This window comes from Helicoverpa zea, chromosome 7 (assembly GCF_022581195.2).
Source record: "Helicoverpa zea isolate HzStark_Cry1AcR chromosome 7, ilHelZeax1.1, whole genome shotgun sequence".
Classification (NCBI taxonomy): Eukaryota; Metazoa; Arthropoda; class Insecta; order Lepidoptera; family Noctuidae; genus Helicoverpa; species Helicoverpa zea.
This window is the reverse complement of record NC_061458.1, coordinates 10,981,105-11,000,089: the sequence shown is the minus strand read 5'-3', so window position 1 is coordinate 11,000,089 and position 18,985 is coordinate 10,981,105. Positions and strand designations below refer to the sequence as shown.

At 35.4% G+C, this 18,985-nt stretch overlaps 1 protein-coding gene across 11 annotated transcripts in view; it reads left to right on the top strand.

Annotated features, from left to right (window-relative positions):
• The window catches only part of LOC124632159 (calcium-activated potassium channel slowpoke), a 56,013-nt gene that overhangs the window by 869 nt on the left and 36,159 nt on the right, over nt 1–18,985 (top strand). The gene's annotated exons all lie outside the window — the stretch shown is intronic.

The following is an 18,985-nucleotide window of genomic DNA, read 5'->3' as shown; positions in this document are numbered from 1 at the left end:
CGTAGAATATGTTTCATAGCTTTATGTGAAAATATATAACTCAATTTAACCAAATCAATTTCCAAAATTAGTTGAATCGTAAAAGTTTATGTTGATTGATTATCGAGCACATTTTTCTCTCCACCCCCATTAAGTGGCAATATAAAATAAAGCTGAACATTAACCCAAATGTTCGGCTGCCCACACCCCTACTCCGTGGATAGATCACCAGGGCTGTGACGTCACAAGCATGATTATCTACTCGTTTGGACCAATATTAGACGTTTAATATTTACCGCTCGATTAATGTTTAATCTAATGCCCGTTTACTTGGTACACAGCAGTTTCATTCATTACTTATTCATCAGGACTAGTAAGGAATGGAGTCGGATGTAAGGAGGTCTATATCTAAGAGGTCTTGTACAAAGAAAACTCGAAATAAACGACGTTTAAATGTTGTACATTATATTCTTAATTTTACGAATAAACTAAAATGAAAAATACTATTTAAATCCCGTGCATCTTAGTAGGTACCGGTTGTTTTTAATCTATGGCTTCTACTTAATTTTAATGGAAAATTGTTTAGCAAAGTAATCTAATAACATAATCTTCTAAAACGTTTATGTAACTACCCACATAGTCAATTGTTTTCAATGACGCTGCAAGTTCAACTAGATTACATGCTATTAAATAATATGGGAACAAACACATGTGGATAGAATTTTCCAACTACACAATCAACTAAGTAGGATATACTTTACAAGTTGTACTAAAAACTTAGTATTTCAGAGACACTTTCTTATCATCCTTTTAAGGAATATGCGAATACCTTCTTTAGATAAAGGAAACGCCATGATTTTGATGATTTTTCTGACTCATATTTCTTCTTTATCCTCATCTGAGATTTTTTTCATAAAATATGTTGTGAGATCAGTCACAAGTTGTGAAGGTTTCTGAAGTAACAACCTGTTAACCTGTTAATGCTTTCTTAACTTATAAGAGGTAACAGTCGGAGGAGAACTATTCGCACCTTTTAAAATTATTGTCTGAGACAAAACTTGTACCTACTTATTATTCCTCTATCGTCACTAAATAAAGGCTGTCTAGCTCAAGTTGTTGATAAATAACAAATATTAGTTGTCTCATTAGGGAATTCCCAGATAACACTTGAACTATGTAAAAAAGATTCAACAACCTACACTAGGCAAAATCAATAAAAAAAAACTTGATATTAAATAGTCAAAAAAGCTTTGTACAAAAAAAAACAATGCTGAATTGAAATAAACAGCTATCATTACTTTTGTAACTAATGTTAATTTCGTGTCTAATCGATTGAAACATCACCTCGATATGTCACGAGTTGCATTCACATCGTAGGTATGTAGGTACCACCAAACTCAACACGTCTATGATCAAACTCACGCACCATGAATCACTTGAATGACCTAATACACCAGTAAGAACTAATGAGATTACTGGACCGTACGTTTATCAGAATGTTTTAAGTGCCTATTGTTGCCATGGAAGCGATCACGCGTTCATTTACGAATTATCTAAAATTCATTAGCATAAGGTATTTTTTAAACTACGGGCACCCGAGGTGATGAGCAATAGGAAAACAGGAACTAATTGCTGTAATATAAAATGGGTACGCTATTTCCTATGACACCTCAGAAGAGGTCCATCACACGTTTCCGAATGTTTTATTGACGCTTTCTGTTAAGAATTTGTCATCATATCTAGCTCAATAACTAATTTTAGGCGAGACACGGTCAGTCACAAATCAGTTTAAAATTGATCGAGACAAAAAGTACTTAAGTATTTGCGTAAAATACCCTAAGCGTTGATATATTGGCGACAATCCATAACGATTAATGAACAACTTAAACAAACAAATGCAACATATTCTCCAGTAAATAAACAGACTAATAAATAGGACAGATAAGCAGCCAACAAACTGTGCTGCTGTCATTCACAGCCCCAAGCGTTGGCATGCGACGCGAGCACGCTGCGCCAATGTTGCACGCCCCGCGGATTTTCACAGAGTTCTACACATTTCCTGAATAGGTACTGAATTTGTAAAATGAAATTATATTATGCTTTTGTAGCTTAAAAAATATGGTAAATTCGTGTGTAAAAATTGTGACTGGTAATAGGGCAAATTAAAGCAACAAATAGGCTTTCCTTGAGTCCTCATCATAAAGGTAAAGTACTCGTATAACTGGACCATTATAGCAAAACTTTTTGTACAATCTATGCGCAGGATAGTAAATATACACGAAACACACAAGCGCAGTATATCTACATACAATTTATAGGTACACGCAGCACAATGAATCAATATTCTGGACGTTTTTCACAAAAACTCGCACTGTTACAGCGACACATAGATATGTCCCGCAGGGTGTAAACTGAAATATTGTCGCTCTCAAACCGACTGAAATGCTCGTAGAATCGTGAATTGTAGCTTGTACCAATATGCGACAAGCCAGTAAATAACAACACTTTATCATCGTTTTCTTACCCGAAAGCACTCGATACTTTAAGCTTCGACGATTGACTACTTGATCGGTCAACGTACCTTTCCCTTTTATAAGTAGGTACTCAAACTGAGTAAAATTACTTCAGAAATTAAATTCATTAAAAACAAATTAATCTTAAAGAGTAAAAGCCTCAATTCTAACCATAGGTATGTAAGCCCATTATGTCGCCTGCTTTAAGTAGGTAATTCTAAGATCAAAACCGTAAAAATTGGGGTACCACAAATAAGGTATATTTATATATCTATCGTACTGGCTATGGTGCGCTAAGTACGGTGTAACATGGCGTAAGGGCCTCCCCGGGACCCGATTCTGGCACCGTCGGCAAGCTCCGCCCGACCACGCGATGTCAGACCGTGACCCACTTTCCGCTATCGATGCGCTACGCCCCGTAGTTCAAGTACATTTTCCCTTTCGCTAACCATTGATGCGTTCTGTCTCACTGCTCATTACTACACAAAGAATTTAACAGCAATGGTGTGCGTGCGTGGGCTTAGCGTCGTTTCAACATTCTCCCTTGTATATAGATGTTGATGTCCCTTGTATGTTGGCAAGAAATGTTCCGGATGAAGCTGGAGCTCGGTGAAGATCTTTTATGTCGAGATGAATGAAAAATATTAAAGAGGGTGGAATTTATGGTATTTTATGATACCAGGGGCTTTGTGAATTCTTAATATAATTTCGAAACAATCCTAGCTTAGGTATATTATTCCCAAACCACATGCTAAGTTGTCTTAGTTCGTGATTAAAATGGTATTTATTCACCTGTTTCTTTCCCATACCCACCATACATTTATGGGCGTTTTGTTTATTTCTTCACCTTACTTATTTAGGTATCGGAATCAATCCGGAAAGATTATTACTAAATTACTAGATTTTTAATAAGAGGCGATAACAAAACAATAGACCTTACCCATTAATCGCTTATCTTGATTGATTACGTGTTCTAATAAACAGTCTGTCTATTAAACTTTCGAATAGTGCATTGTGAAATAAATAATACCTAAGCACGTTAGTGCCGCTAGATTCTTAAAAAAGTACACTAAAAAATAATTACGTAACCATTACGACATTTTAATGTTTTGCAAAGTCATTCAACTTAAACATTGGCGCTTCTTACCAAAACCTAATATACCTACACTTGTTTGAAAATTAGTTAAAAATAATTGATTCGTTTTAGTTTTAGGTCGTCGATGTTCGTAATTGCTTGTCAAAACTAAGTAAGATTTATAATTGCTGTCATACAATTAATATCTTAATTTGGGATACAGTGGTCATTCCTTGCCAGATAAGCATAGAAGCTATCTATTGAATTACAATGAAATCAATTCTCAGAAACTATGTATTTTTTATTATTTTATTTAGGCACTTACATAAAAGATAAAAAATACCTAAGTACCTACCTTCCGGGTCCTCCATAAGGCACATCGCAAATGGTGCTATTTAACTTAGCTAGTTTTTTTTTACTGTGCAGACCAAATAATTACCTACCTACTAAAAAAACTAGGTTTTTGCTAACTTCAAAGTAACCGTGTTATTAAGCATCCATCCTTGAAAAGATATCAACGCATGCGCACTGGGCACTTGTTTTTGCTTATTTTTTTCATTGGTCTGCTCATTGAATCACAATAGCTTTTTTTGGATACAAATAACTTTGTATTAGTTTGTTTTGAATGGTTTTGAATATGAGTGGTACTAATCGATTTAATATGTAGGTAGTTAATTTTGTTTTTTTCTTTTGATAATTTTATTATGATTAACCATCATTTTATTGACACTTTAAGTCTTAATCGATGTGTTTATTATAAATTATGATCGTGGATAATTAAAAAATATATAGATGAGGAAATTAAATCCTTAAGGTGAAATATTTGTTTGGAAGAAGTTCTTGATAAAAATATGTCGATTGGAAATCCCAACCTTACCTAACAAATTGTATTTTTAATACCTCAATGATAGCAGATTTAACTCAAACTAAAAACAATAAATAATTCAAAATAAATTCAAGATCTACAATAAACTGGAATCAATTCGTTTACAAACCGATTTCCATTTGTTTTCTTAACAAAACTACCCTCGAGTGAGGAAGCGTCGCGTGACCCGCCACACTTGTCCTTCAGTAGTGGCCGGCCGTCGTATTTATTTATGATAAACATACGCCACTGCAGTCTTTTTATATATTTAATAAGGTTACACACCACAACTCGCCACGTCGTCCCATTGTATTGATTTCTATTGGCAGCGGAAACGTGTAAATTATGTATGGAAGGTAACTGCTCGTGAATTCTGTCGTGAAATGGCGTCCTTTTTAGAGTATATAGTTAATGTAACACGACAACTAGAGGTGTGATACAGGGACCGTAGAACAAGATTTAGACTTTTGAAAAACCTCTTGGTATCTTGTCGCTGAGAATCTTATTTTTGGATTCTCAGTCTAATAGGTACCAACAATATCTATTTACTAAAACATTTTAATCCAGTAATGATTATAGGTATACATTGTATTATATGGTCTATATACCATAGCAAAACCCATCAACATGCAAGCATTCATGAAATAAATATTCACTGGAAAGTATCCACACAAATGTATTCTACACCAGGCTAAACGTTTCGCCACTAGAAATCCACATGCAAAAATGCATCTAAAATAGAATAGCGCACAATACCGTCAACGGTGACCCATTAAACTTTAAACTCACCGTCGAGTGTACAAGTAAAACCGGTGGAATATTCTGGAACGACATCTTTGGTAAAATACCGAGCTCTGTGCTTCCACTGGAATAATGCAACTTACGGGTTACATCTCGTGGAAATTTTGGCGAACACCCAACTACCTTCACGCAGAAAGGATTATTTTAATATAGAGGTATCTTTTTTGGTACTAATTTGAATGTAAAATAAGTTCTTGTTGTGTTTACTTTTACGTTTTAAAAGCAGCAACAGTAAATTTATGTGGTATGTAACTCATACTTATTCATATACTTATTCTTGATTTACTTGCTGTTATGGAGTATGTCAATCAGGTCTTTCCCAATTGTGGAAATCTGAATTTGTGGCTAGAACTTAACAAAAAGACATAATACTTCTCTAACCCTGAAAAAGGAGCATTTCTATGTATTTAAGCCCTGAGGGAAAAGAAGCGTTATTTTATATACGCTATACGTAACATAAAGCCTGTTCTATAGCCGGGTAAAAAGGGTAGAAAAAATGCTTTAGCTACAAAAAGCAGGAAAACAACATGCTTATATGAATTTATGTCAACGACACTACTTTCATGTTTTGAAGAGCGCTAGGATGGTTTGGCTATATTATTATAGTTTACATTTGTTATAATGTAACATATAAACATTTTTATTCTTTGAAGGTTTTCTAAACCAGGGCCAGGGCGCAAAACCTCCCGATTTAGATGCGACCTTAACATTTCCGAAGCCAATCTCATCCATTTATAAACGTTTCCCGTCGCTGGAAGTTGCATCAAAAACGTTACATAAGTCGAACACAAATCGGCCTCTATTATCATGGAAACTGGGTCTCCTATTCCTGATATAGGCCCCCACACCCCGGCCTACCATCTGTCTGATATTTTAAAATATACCCGTTTGTGGCGCCATTTTTGGTCAACTGTCGGGCCTGACCTTTGAGAGAGGCTTATTGTATATTCCTGGAGTTGTGTCAGCAATCGATTTTGTCTCGAGTGGAAGGTTGCGAGAATCGAGATGTCTCGGACTCGTGAATATTTTACTCGATATCAACAGAGTGCTTAGTGCGAGTTTTCGTGAATTTTTTTACGGACTCACATGAGAGCGCGTATACTAAGATTTGTATGCAGTGTTGCCAACTTAGTGGATTTTCCACTAATACTGGTGGTTTAAGTCCCCTATTTAGTGGCGAAATGTTGAAAGTACTGCGGGTCAAGTAGCGAAATGTAAGTTTTGTGGTACAACTTTAAGGAGTTACTATGGAGATTTGAAGTCTCACGGAATGTCAAAAAAGCATCTACAAAACAAAAAGGTGAACGACTACTATATAATTATATTAAGTACTCATTCATTGGTCAAATGCGTAACTAAACAATTTGTGAAACTACTACGCCGATTATAATTTGTGAAGGATTCGGATCGGGTCGGATGAATTGCTAAACAGATGTAATGCTTTGTCTGTTTTAATTTTCTATCGTTGCCGAGTTACATCTTTGGATGATTAAATTGTTTTAGGTTACAATAAAATATAAACAATATTTTTTTAGTGGTGAATTTGGTGATTTTAAGTGTGGGATAAATTTTTGTTAGTGGTTTTCTGGTGGTTTTAAAAGTTGACTCTGGTGGTAAGCTTCTACAACTGTTGGCAACACTGTTTGTATGGAACAAAAACAGGTTCCAATTTTTGACACTAGGTGGAGCTGTTTTTGTTCCATACAAATCTTAGTATACGCGCTCTCATGTGAGTCCGTAAAAAAATTCACGAAAACTCGCACTAAGCACTCTGTAGTGACACGTTCACTCAAAACTATTTCTATTTGTTGCATCTTCTCTAATATACTAAAGTTCGGCCATTCAGAGAATGCGTTCCTGACACGTCGCGATTGAACTGACGACGTAACTTTGCAATGGCGTTGCAGTTACGATAAAAATATTTTTGCTGGTTGTTTACCGTTTTAACAATTGAGGAGCATTAAAACAACATTATTATATCAATAATCAATGAATGTTATTACGTCGTCAGTTCAATCGCGACGTGTCAGGAACGCATTCTCTGAATGGCCGAACTATAATCCTTAAGGATTATTATTTGTTAATGTTAGATGCAAACTTTTTGTTTTTAGTTCAATATTTATAGTATTTTTTTTAAATTGTTGGTGGCAAACTAAAAACTTGTTAACCTTTTATCCTAACTTGCCCCAATACAGAAAGTTTCTATTTATTTTTTATTTAAAATTGATGTATCTAGGTACCTATTTAAAACAACTGGAATACCTACCAAACAGACTCAAATAAATCAGACAAAATTTTGAATACTATTTTTTCTCGTCACTAATTTTTGCTTTCGCAAAGTTTGTTCAGGATATTGAAAAGCACTCACAGTATTGAGGGCTAGCCGATCAATCAACAGCCTAAATTCCGCCATCTATCACCCGACAACGCTGGCAGTAGGTGGAAATCACTGGACCTAAACAAAGCCTGGCCACGTATGAGAATGTTCCCCAACGGGCTATTACGCATTCCTGCCGATAAAAGCCTTTATTTCGGTCGCTGGATTGTTCCAAGTTTGTCCACAGCCTGATTCTGCAATATCGGTTAGTGAGCTAATATTTCACTGTATTCTGCGTGTGCTGTATTGTTCGATTGTTTTTGTTTTGAGTTTATTCTGAAAGCCTGAATAAATAAAACTGTAATTGTGGGTAACTATTATGCAAAAAAACAACGTGTTGAAAAAACAACATAATTAAATACAATAATGTAATTTTAATGCCATAGTTTGTCACAGGAACAAAGCGCGAAACACGTTCGCCTTTTCTCCAAACAAATAACAATAAAACCATCTAAAATAAATTATTATACAAATTCAAATGAGGTGACTGTTATCAAGATTTCCTGAATAAAGGTCAAATGTATTTTAAAATGAAAGATAGTCGGTTTATATAAATGTCTTCATTTTGTGGATCCGTGCCCTTTGGAGGCAAGAACCGAATCGCTGCGATTTCTTTGCTATTTTTAATCTTGGAAGAAATGTGTCAGCGTTTTGTTGAGAATGCTCGGTTGGCAATTTTATTGCAAAAGATATGAGTATTATGTTTTGTCACATTTACAGAGAAGCGGAATATTGTACGTAATGTTATTCGCAATGGAATTTCCATGTTATTTTTCGTTCGTTTTGTTTACTGTGCTTCAGAATCCACTCAATTCACAGACACTCAAGCCCATTATTTGCTCACTGACTGTGTGATCACAGCTTAGGTACGCATCTTCCTGCTCCTAAAATCCTTCAAACAATATGTAGGTAGTCTAGGTACCTAAGTACATTGCTCCTGAGGGGACAGCGTTGCTCATCGTGAAAATTGTACACTCAACAGCAGTTTTGTGGGTCACCTGTTTGACCATTTCCACTCCAGTTGGTCTGTCTAAATACTGTATACTTTGCCAGATTGGTCGCTGATCATCGATTATACGCTACTGTGAATATATTTTATCGATAACACTTCTCTTTTATATCTGAATATAACCTTATAGGTACCTAATTTAAAATTCAGACCGTGTTGAGGTAAACAGGAAATCCAGTAAATTGTATGAATTGAGATATTACCATACGAGACACTTATAAATAGCCCTAAACCAAGAAATAAATCGAGGACATTTTCTTACATTATTCTCAAATAGCAAAGGAAAATGAAACAGTATATAACAGGCTACGTTTCAAAGGCGCGCAGGGTTGCTCATAATTACATACAGCGGCTTAATGCAGGGCAGAGACAGATCTAGGTGAGGGAGGGAGCTCTCATCACTTCCACGCACAATGCGGCTCCCCGGCCCCGGCGTTTGCAAGGCTTCTGCGGTTTCCTGATTGGGGACACCCGTTCTTATGTCGATATACTTCCGCAGAGGGTTTATCGCACTAAACTATCTAACTACATAAGTTTTCTTCCAAGACGAAATACCCTCCGAGAACTTATCCGAATCCATATCGAGTAATCCTTTCACGATAAGGCGGTCTGTTTTTATTCCCCACTGACGGATAACCGACCAAAATAATTCATCGTACTAAACCCATACAATTCTGAACGTCTATTCCTTATCTGCGAAATAAAGCCTTCTTGACACGAGACAAAAACAAGACATCTCGGGTGGGCTGGCCTCTTCTTAATCTCTGTTATATAGGTCAGTGGGCGGTCCCTATCGATTGCCAGCACTTGTGCGTTCGCAGGAACGTTCGTTTTGTCGTTAAGTTTGTAGCCGGCCTTAGCAGGAGCTCTTGAATTATTTATATATTATTTATTGCTAGTTCTGTATTGTGGAGCACTTTGTATGCTGCTGTAGTAACGTATGCAGTAGCTACTTACTTAGGAGTGAGTAGTTTAGCTTCCAAGGACTTTAAGAAAACAGTGGTCTCTATCGTTGTTTATCTATGTACTCATATTGTAGCATGTATAAGTAAGAATTTTATGTATTCAGTCCTCTCCCTGTAAATTAAGAGCAATGCCTACCTGCTCAATAAGCAGGTATGAGGACAATTTGTCAATTCATGAAACCGACTCATAATGACTGCTCAGACAGAATACAACACAAATACCAATGCATTTACAAAATCGCCTTGACAAATATAAAAGACCATGGCCATAATAATAGACAAGTTACTTCCATTTGTTCCACTTCATTTTAAAAATAGCCGGCGCATGTCTGCTTGGGCGGCAATGTCGTGTGTGACGTCACTTCTACCCCTGAGCCGTGGCCAGGAGTCGGATCAATGGAGTGGCTAGACATTAGTCTCGGCGGTACCACTCACGAGGTTAGCTGTCGCCACAGACATTAAGTGCTTTAGGACTTTAGGAGACATCATTTTTTATGACCATCGGCGTTGTTTTTCACATCGACGTTACCATAAAAACTAGATTTATGTTTACCTAACTTAGTCATCATTGGAACCTACTCAGACACTTCATTCTTAAAGAAAGTTTGCTAATTAAAGAACAATCAGTTCATACATGCGAGATAAAACTCATTAAACACCAACTAAATTAGCACCAGTCTATCAAACTCATTAACAGCCTTTCAACACAAGCTCACATTACAAAATACAGTCTAGACGAATTCTGCTTAAAAGCATACCTTCGCAATCAGGTATCGATGTCATAAAACACATTGTAAACGAAGGGCGAAGCTTTTTACAATGTGACCTTACACTTACAGTGTTTACAGTTTGTAATCAATATGGCGGACCAGCCCTCGTCGCGTCATCGGGGTGCTCACAGCAGAGTTTGTGTCATTGTTTACTTCAATTGCGATTTTCTGTGAAATATTTTTAGACTTTGGCAATATAGATATCCATATCTATTCAAGAATGATCTCGATTATATAAATAAAATACGTACTTTGGGTACTAGGTCTAATGTCTCGTCTGTAATTTTGAGGTTCTTCTAATAGTTATGTTTGTAGGTAGGTTTCTTAAAGATATTTTTAGAAATAGGTCTTAGGTAACCAGTCAGTCAATTAAATGGATCAAGTACCTAGCCACAAACAGTTTTACGCTCTTCCGTTCCATAGCTTAATTTTTCATAATCACGATGGTTGCTTTAGTTCCTACACACTGTGGTCACGCGACACGCGACAGAATTTGAACTGAAAGTTACTGAAAGGAACATATTAATGTTGTAATTTCGTTCCAAATAATTATCAGTCAAATGTGTTTATATCCGTAACTAAAACGAGGCGTTAAGGAGTATTCTACGGTTCTTTAAAAGACAGTAAAGTTCGCGTTAATTTCTGTGCGTTTTGGCGCATTGCCTGGGCACCATGAAGTAAGCCATTGCACTCGTTTGACTCCACAACTTGAGATATACCTAGTTCTGGTCCACGCGTGCATGCCGGATGCCTCGCGATCTTGGCAGCAGATCAAGGCACCACGTGCGACCGCAACCCGCTCAGTTCAGCGTCTGTATTTTAATTATCAAACAAAATTTTTAAATGAAAGATGTTTTTATTGGGGTAGTTAGTACGCAAAATAAAGATTTTTGTGAGGCACTAGCTGTGTTATTCAATATTTCATAATATGTACCTACCTGTTTTTGTACCTTCTCCATGTAACGGATCCATGAAGCTTTCTCTGTCTCCCCATAATTCCGACTTATGACACATGAAATGGCCACTACGACTTAATCAACACCTAAATAAAGTAATAAAAAAATTGACAATCGCCACTCCCACTTTAATGACAAACAAATGACGTGTTAGTTTAAAAGAAAGAGATAAAAGTGTTGCACTCTACGATGACGTCATTGGCGTACGTTGGCAAATGGCATAGTACACTCCCTGGCATGATGCCACTACAGCTGTCTCCGAATGTCCCACTGGTTATTAACAGAGAATATTATTTATAAAATTGTATTTGTTTTGAATCATAATCTGGTTTCACGTGACTAGATCCACTTCATCAACTCGTAATGTGGATGACGGTATCGGTATCGCAAAATAGTAGCAGCTGCTCATTCCACTGGTTTATGAGCCAAGTATGGAATCTAGGTTATTGTGTAAGCTTTTTCTATTACTATTACAATTTCACACACCCCGAAACATTTCACAATTAAATCCTCATAATAAAGTACACATACAGTAGCCACAGAAAATTTCTCAGAATTGAACTGAACAAACTTATATCATTTATTTCTTTTTGGTCCAAATAAACATTAAGATTCTTAAAATATAAATGACATAATTTATCTTACACTTACTTATTCCACTGCTGAACATAAACTAAGGCAATAGGTCCTGCAACCCGAAAACGATTTATAAAATTGAACAGTGGTTACATTATAACTTAGTCCAAACTCCAATCTCTTTGAAACCCGTGTCAAATAGATTGGAGTTATGAGAGAGAGTACACATACTACACGTACTTATCTTGTGGTGCAACCCCTGCGGCTATCAATTTGTATAATCATGCTGGATACCTACATATGTATATGACTTAGGTACGTAAGTGCAACGCAATCCATCTTGCATTCACAGCCTTGAGCTCTAAGCTCTGACCTAAAACCACGTAAGGCTTCTACCATGATTTTATCTGCCGAAGCTTTCAGGACTGGGAAACGTAATATGGCATTCTTCGCATTGGCATTTCTTATTCATGTGAATTAATAAGAATAGATCTCTGAAAAAAGTGGTCTGCGAAATGGTCCGACTATCTGAAAATGAGCGCACTTTTTTTGAATCCTGAAGGCTACATTCTAACTTAATTTGGAAAACTTATTAATTCTGTAAGAGTTTAATATAACCTTATATACAATGATATACAAAAAGATATTGTTCCAGCTCAAGTTATAATAACTATATAGTATTGATTTTACATCTATTTTATCCGTGTGGATTAATATTAGTGTAATAATCTATGCTGCTAAATAACGCGTAATCAAAATTGATGTCACAAATACGAGTTTTATTTTATGTCATCTATACAAATACGTTATTGAATTATATTAGTTAGTTATATTTGTGTATTTCATGATGAAACTAATTGCCGTAAAAGCACTTTATTTGAACTAAGTATTAATTCATAATAGTTCATCATAAATTAATTATCAATCTACATTACCTTTATGCATTCAACCAACAGTTCAGTGACTGACAACATGCCACATACACTGACAACAATTTAAACGCACCGAAGTAATTAACAGAAAATGTTACACATTGAATTATTTTGTAAACAAACCTGATGAACAAACACATAATAATTCATTATTATATTCATAACAAATTGTATTCTTACGTCTTTAATGCGGTATTCAGTATATCCTACAAGGTTTTTCAGGATAAATCAAGTCTAATTTATTCTAAAATTGTAGAACTCGTTCGAACCATAGTTTAACATACATATTATCCGATATATCATTATAAGTTATGTATTCATTCAGCGTTCATGATTACTGAGATATCCGTGACATCAGTTTGTGTACCTAACAATTAGCACATAGATCGTTAGCCACCTCTTAGCACGAAACACAGGTTGATGCCTTTTTTGTTATTCATATAGGCTATCTTCATAATGGTAACATCGATACTGAAAAATTACGTGCAAAAATAACTATTTTTACACACCTTATTTTACGATTTTTCCTCAGTTTTCCAAACAGTTTACTTAAATCCTTTTGTAGCCAAAGCTCTTCAAAGGAAGACTGTTTGTTTATAATATGAATTAAATCAAGTAATGCAATCTCATCCTAAGTGCTGGCATGCCAAGTAATCCATTCCTTTGCTAGAAGTTGATGTATCACTTGTGTAGGCGTTCACTTAGTATCATTAAGCACTGCCTACATCCTTTTGTATTGTAATTTCCATCTATTTGGAGTTACATCAGTCTGTTTTGTAATAACAATGCAAATTATTAAGATATTATTCGAATCAAAAATACCGCAACAAATAGGCTGTTTATCACTGAAAGTATTTTTTAAATCAGAAAAGTGGTTCTAGAAATTAGCGCGTTCAAGCAAATAAGCAAACAAACTTTTCAGCTTTATACCGTAGGTATAGATTGGTGGGAAAGCTTTCAAAATTCTGTAAAAAAATCTATAAGCATTTTGTGCTACACAAAAACATTTTCATGCTTAAAAATGCGAAGCCTTAATGTCGAAAACATGTTTACAGTCGATCATCGAACACGGCACATTACTCGCGATCACTCAACGTCAGATCCTAAGCACTTTTATTTCGCTCGACAAATATCGCTAATAACGTGTTTGTCTGTTTGCGAGATCTTAATTCTTTATTCCATTAGTTTCTATTATTAACTTGCGGATGTGTTGCGGAGGATTAGGGAATTTCTAACTAATATGTGTGTATGCGTAATGGGTGAATAATGTGGTAATTGCTTTTAACACCCACAAACTATGAGTTGTTGTTGTATAATTACATAATATGGTACTTACAGTTCATACAATTAAGTATGTAGTTAAATGTAAATACTTAGATCATGGTTTCCTAATAAATATTTTGAATACAGAATAGTTAACTTGTTAAAAGTGCATGTTTTTGATCGAAGCTTTGATAACCAAGTTATTCAGAGAAAATCAAAATCAAAACTCAACTTTTCGAATGTCAAAATTACATGAAACAGTCCCCAAAAACGCGTTTTGATTGGAAAAAAAGCCGCAACAAACTACCCCGCAAAACGAAAAACTATAACCAAGTACTAATAATTTAACGTAAAGGCAAGCCGTTTAGACCCAGCAATAAGGGGAAAATCCTCAAATTTTGTCGCACCTATTAAGTACCGAATTCTCAAGTGTCACTCAAAGAGCGCTTAATTCTCGTGCTATCTCTCTCACTTTATCGCGTATTGTGGCGACAGAACGACTGCTAAGTACGGCTTCAGTAAAGTGCCGTTTTGAGCATATCGGTAAAACATTTTTACTTTGTTTGGCGGTTTATTTGATTTTCCTTACTAAAGGCTAGAGTTTTATCATGGTTAATTGGAAATTTATAACAAGATATATTTTATGAATCAATTATGTCGTAGAATAAAGTGTTTGATTATATTTCTATGTTAGGAATTAAGTAGCAACAATAAAAGATTAAGTCTAGTCTAAAACTAACCCATAAGTACAAGTTGTGCATCCGTTTCCACTCCTTATTTCAATTCAAATGAATGAATCCTTTAGTGTCTAAACAATTATTCTCTGCAAGCATTTAACATAAATATACCTGTTCAATAAATTTATTAGATAATAGCATTTTATAATTCTATCATAGCTGTCATTAAAAAGTGATGAGCTAGATTTCAAAATTTAACAATACAAATAGAATACAAAGTTACTAATTTCCTCCCTCTATGGACATGTGTTCTAGGCTTTCACTGCACAGGACGTGCCTACATTTTGGCGACGGATGTATGTTGTGATGGTAAATTAATAGCGTAATTAGACCATTTTGTATTATTTAGATATCAGTTTTAATATATTCTCATTGGTTGCTAAAACGATTGTGGAATTGTAGTTACACGTTTATTTTTAGAATTACTTGAAGCAACGCGTCAGTCGGGTATTTTATTTGATAATAGCCTAAACTTGACTCCAAAAGCAGTCGACAATCAAGTGATTACATATTTAGGTATGCACAGGAAATTCACATTTTCAGTAAATGCGATAGGTAGGTCAGGTATCTTTAGATATTAGCATTACCTACATATAGCTATACTTATTTTACAGAGAGATGCACAAAAATACTACGGAGATTCAAGTAAAAAAAAATACAAACATCCCAATTGAGATCCTCCTCCCTTTTAAAAAGTCGATTAAAAATGGATATAATAAAGACCAAAATAACCATTAATTAGCGAGCTAGTCCTTCTAAAATGAAAACAAGATCTAAACACAGCGCTGTAGGTATCAATTGAGCCATCGGTATAAATCACTGAGCCAGGCAGTTCACAGCTCAGGAACCACTTAAGTCATTGCATGTGACGTCTTTATACCCCATTCGATATTAGAACCTCGTGATGACGTCACAAACATGGCGCCTAGTGACGTCACTGGAGACCATTATTGTAGTGGAGAAAGGATAGGGCGCTATGAGATCACAGACCTTGGAATAAATGGCCTTTATTGGCGATTTTATGTCCTGATTTATGTATAGAAAATGCTGAAGTGCCAGTCGTAAATATTTTATTAGATTAGAGAAAGGTTGAGGGTATGTAAAAAGATTTATTAGGTATAGACATTAAAAATAAGAATTGATATCCAAACCAGTTCAGCATTTTTATCTCTATTTTAAACTAATTCCACATCGGGGTGATTGAATACATCGTCATCATTTTTAACCGTCGAAATTCATTCATATAAAAACCACTACGCTTAGTCAAAAATATTCCGTCTTAAAAAGTCCTTAGCACATTAATCCTTTATGGAGAACAATAGTGATAGCAATATTACTTATGTATTATTCATGGCTAGTTTTTATTCTTGCATACAAAACGCGCCTTACATCGGAAGTTGCCAAATATTCCGATGTGTTGTCACGGACCCTTTATAAGGGGTTATGAGTGTCACGTAGTCACAGAGGAAGGAAAAATGGCCAGAGATGTTATAAGGCAGGTAGGTCAGGCGCTTTCTTCTAGGTCAACTACGTACGGGAGGCGTAATCAAAGCGATCAGTTACTGTAGTGAAGTAATGAGGCTTTCGGGTTCCTAGAGACATATGTCAAAGTTTGATTGGTTTTGATTGATTGGTAATTGAGTTTTAATTAGAATGGGCGTGTTCCGAGAACCGCGAAGGGTGTAGCTAGTAACGTTTCTTGTCCCCCGAACACCCGCATTTTGGCGACGCTACTTTCTTAGGATATTTTACATTATGTCATCTCCGCTGATCATTTTGTTCTCCATGTGCAGAGTCATAAACTTGACCCCTAAAATGTTATTATTGCTCAGCACGGTACTTTATTGCCTATAATTGAAGATATAGCCTCGTAAACTTTACTTGTCATTACTTTCCGCGGTCATCTTCGTAGGAAATGGATTGCTTTTCAATAGGCACATCAAATGTACACGTAATATTATGAATGTGCCATTTATATGGAACAATTATTTTCATATTGCGTTAGGTATTTCATTATTTCGTATCAGGTAAAAATACAAATCTTATTGTGTAAATATTTTCTTAATTATAATATTACAAGTTTAGCAAATTTTATTTAAAACATTTCTATTTCCACGCCATACTTTATCCATACGTAATCAGGTAGGCATATTTTCATCAGTGTTATCCAATTCATAAAGACAAATGGGTGCAAAACAAACTTAGGTATATTGAAATAGTTACGTAGGCATTCCATCTTATATTTTATTTATAAATCTCATATATTCATAAAAGCTACAGTAGCAAAACTGTCCAAGCATGGAAATATATCCAAATTACGTTCGCTCCCGGCTGAGTCATTTTATTGTCTAGACTAGAATGTATGTCCCCGTCCACAGACACATTTGTCTATTTTTATTCAGTTATACATCGGTGTCTCGCGAAATTAGGGAAACCATTGTCGTTCCCGGAATGTCACTTCCCGTGGCCTAGTTGCTACGTATGTTAGGTATTTCCAGCTTTCCTCGAAATAGTTTGACGGACAGGTACATAAATTAATTAGTATAGTCATTTGGTGGAATAGGTGCCTTGAGGAATTCGTCACTAAAGCGCAAAAAGTTAGTTCGAATATATTTGCACTAGCTTGCGCCAGCGGTTTCATCCGTGTCCCATATACAAAACAAATATAATAATACCTATAATAGATCCTAGCACTATTTTTTTTTAAATCGGTCCAGTAGTTTATGATATTGTCAGGCTCAAGCAAACAAACGAATATATAAACTATTCAGCTTTATAATATACATATATACTTACCTATACTATATACCTAACTATTGTTCAAATATTAGAGAGAGATGGAGCAAAAAAGAATGACGTATACCACCAAGTATTTTCGTGACTAAACCGCAGCATGAACTCGTACATAATATGATCTTAGATGACGCCATCATAAAAAACAAACATACATTGGCAGCGTTAGACTCACACCCACTGACTAACTCGAATATTGATCTAGTGTCACTGAACTTTCAATATTCTAGGTAAACATATAGAATGACTACGGACTTACATGTAACTTTAGTGCTGTTTCAAATATATCTTCCGCGTCAGAAAAAAAATGTGACGCGATTTTTCTTCTTCATTACATAGGCTTTTAAGAGTCTTTATAAAATCTACTTACATAAGAATATGTAACGTATTTGTAAATAACTAAAACTGAACTTGAGTTAAAACTTCAAAATGGTTACTTAAAGTTGAATTTCATAAGTCAAATCTTCCTAAGCAAATACTAACGTCTTTCAAAACATTTTTCAGCCCCAATGCACGCTTTAGTTAGTTAATATTTTCATTGTTCATCCATCAGTTTTTTTCTCCAACCTCATTACGAAAACATGCCAAGAATTTGCTAAATAAGCGATAATAGTCTTATCCAGAGTATTTTTCAAGGCCAATAATGTGCGCCGTGAATATTTAAATAGAATTTAATAATCAAAAGTATGTCACATATTTACGAACTTACACTCCCTACGTTTATCTGGACAAGCACGTGTTGGACGAAAGTAGACTAGAGAATTTATTCGTATTTAAATATGTGTATCTGTTGATGTAAATTTCATATGTATAATGTGCAGCAAATGATTCACATAACCACTCATAATAATAAAACGGGCAACAATTGAAATGAGCTTTCAATTAGTAGCGTCAACTCATTAAATATTATGCCGCAATCAGTGGCATATAGACTATTTATCACATTGTTGGAATTAAATGCAAATGAACGGTATGCAAGCACTGAAGCCGGCCAATAATACATTCCAGAGCGAGGTCTCAAGGGTTATAACCCTTTGGGCTCGAGTGTTTGCGCAGACTCAGGTGCACTCTCTATTCCCTCACTGTCGTAGACTATAGAGAGGCAGGTGAAATATCAGAGTTAAATTGTCGCTGACAGCTTTACGTGCTCTCTGAGGCAAATGTATGTTAAGAAAATGGTCAGCCATCTGTGTTTTATCAATGACTTGTTGATGATAATATAAGAAGCTTGTTTAATTATTGAGTCCCTACCCCACATACCTCAATGTATTTAACTGAATTTTTCAGCAAAGTCTTATTGACTTTCGGATAAGTTGTAAGCTCTGTAAAAATACTCTGAAAAAAATTCGACCGATTTTTCCTTTTTCGTCACTG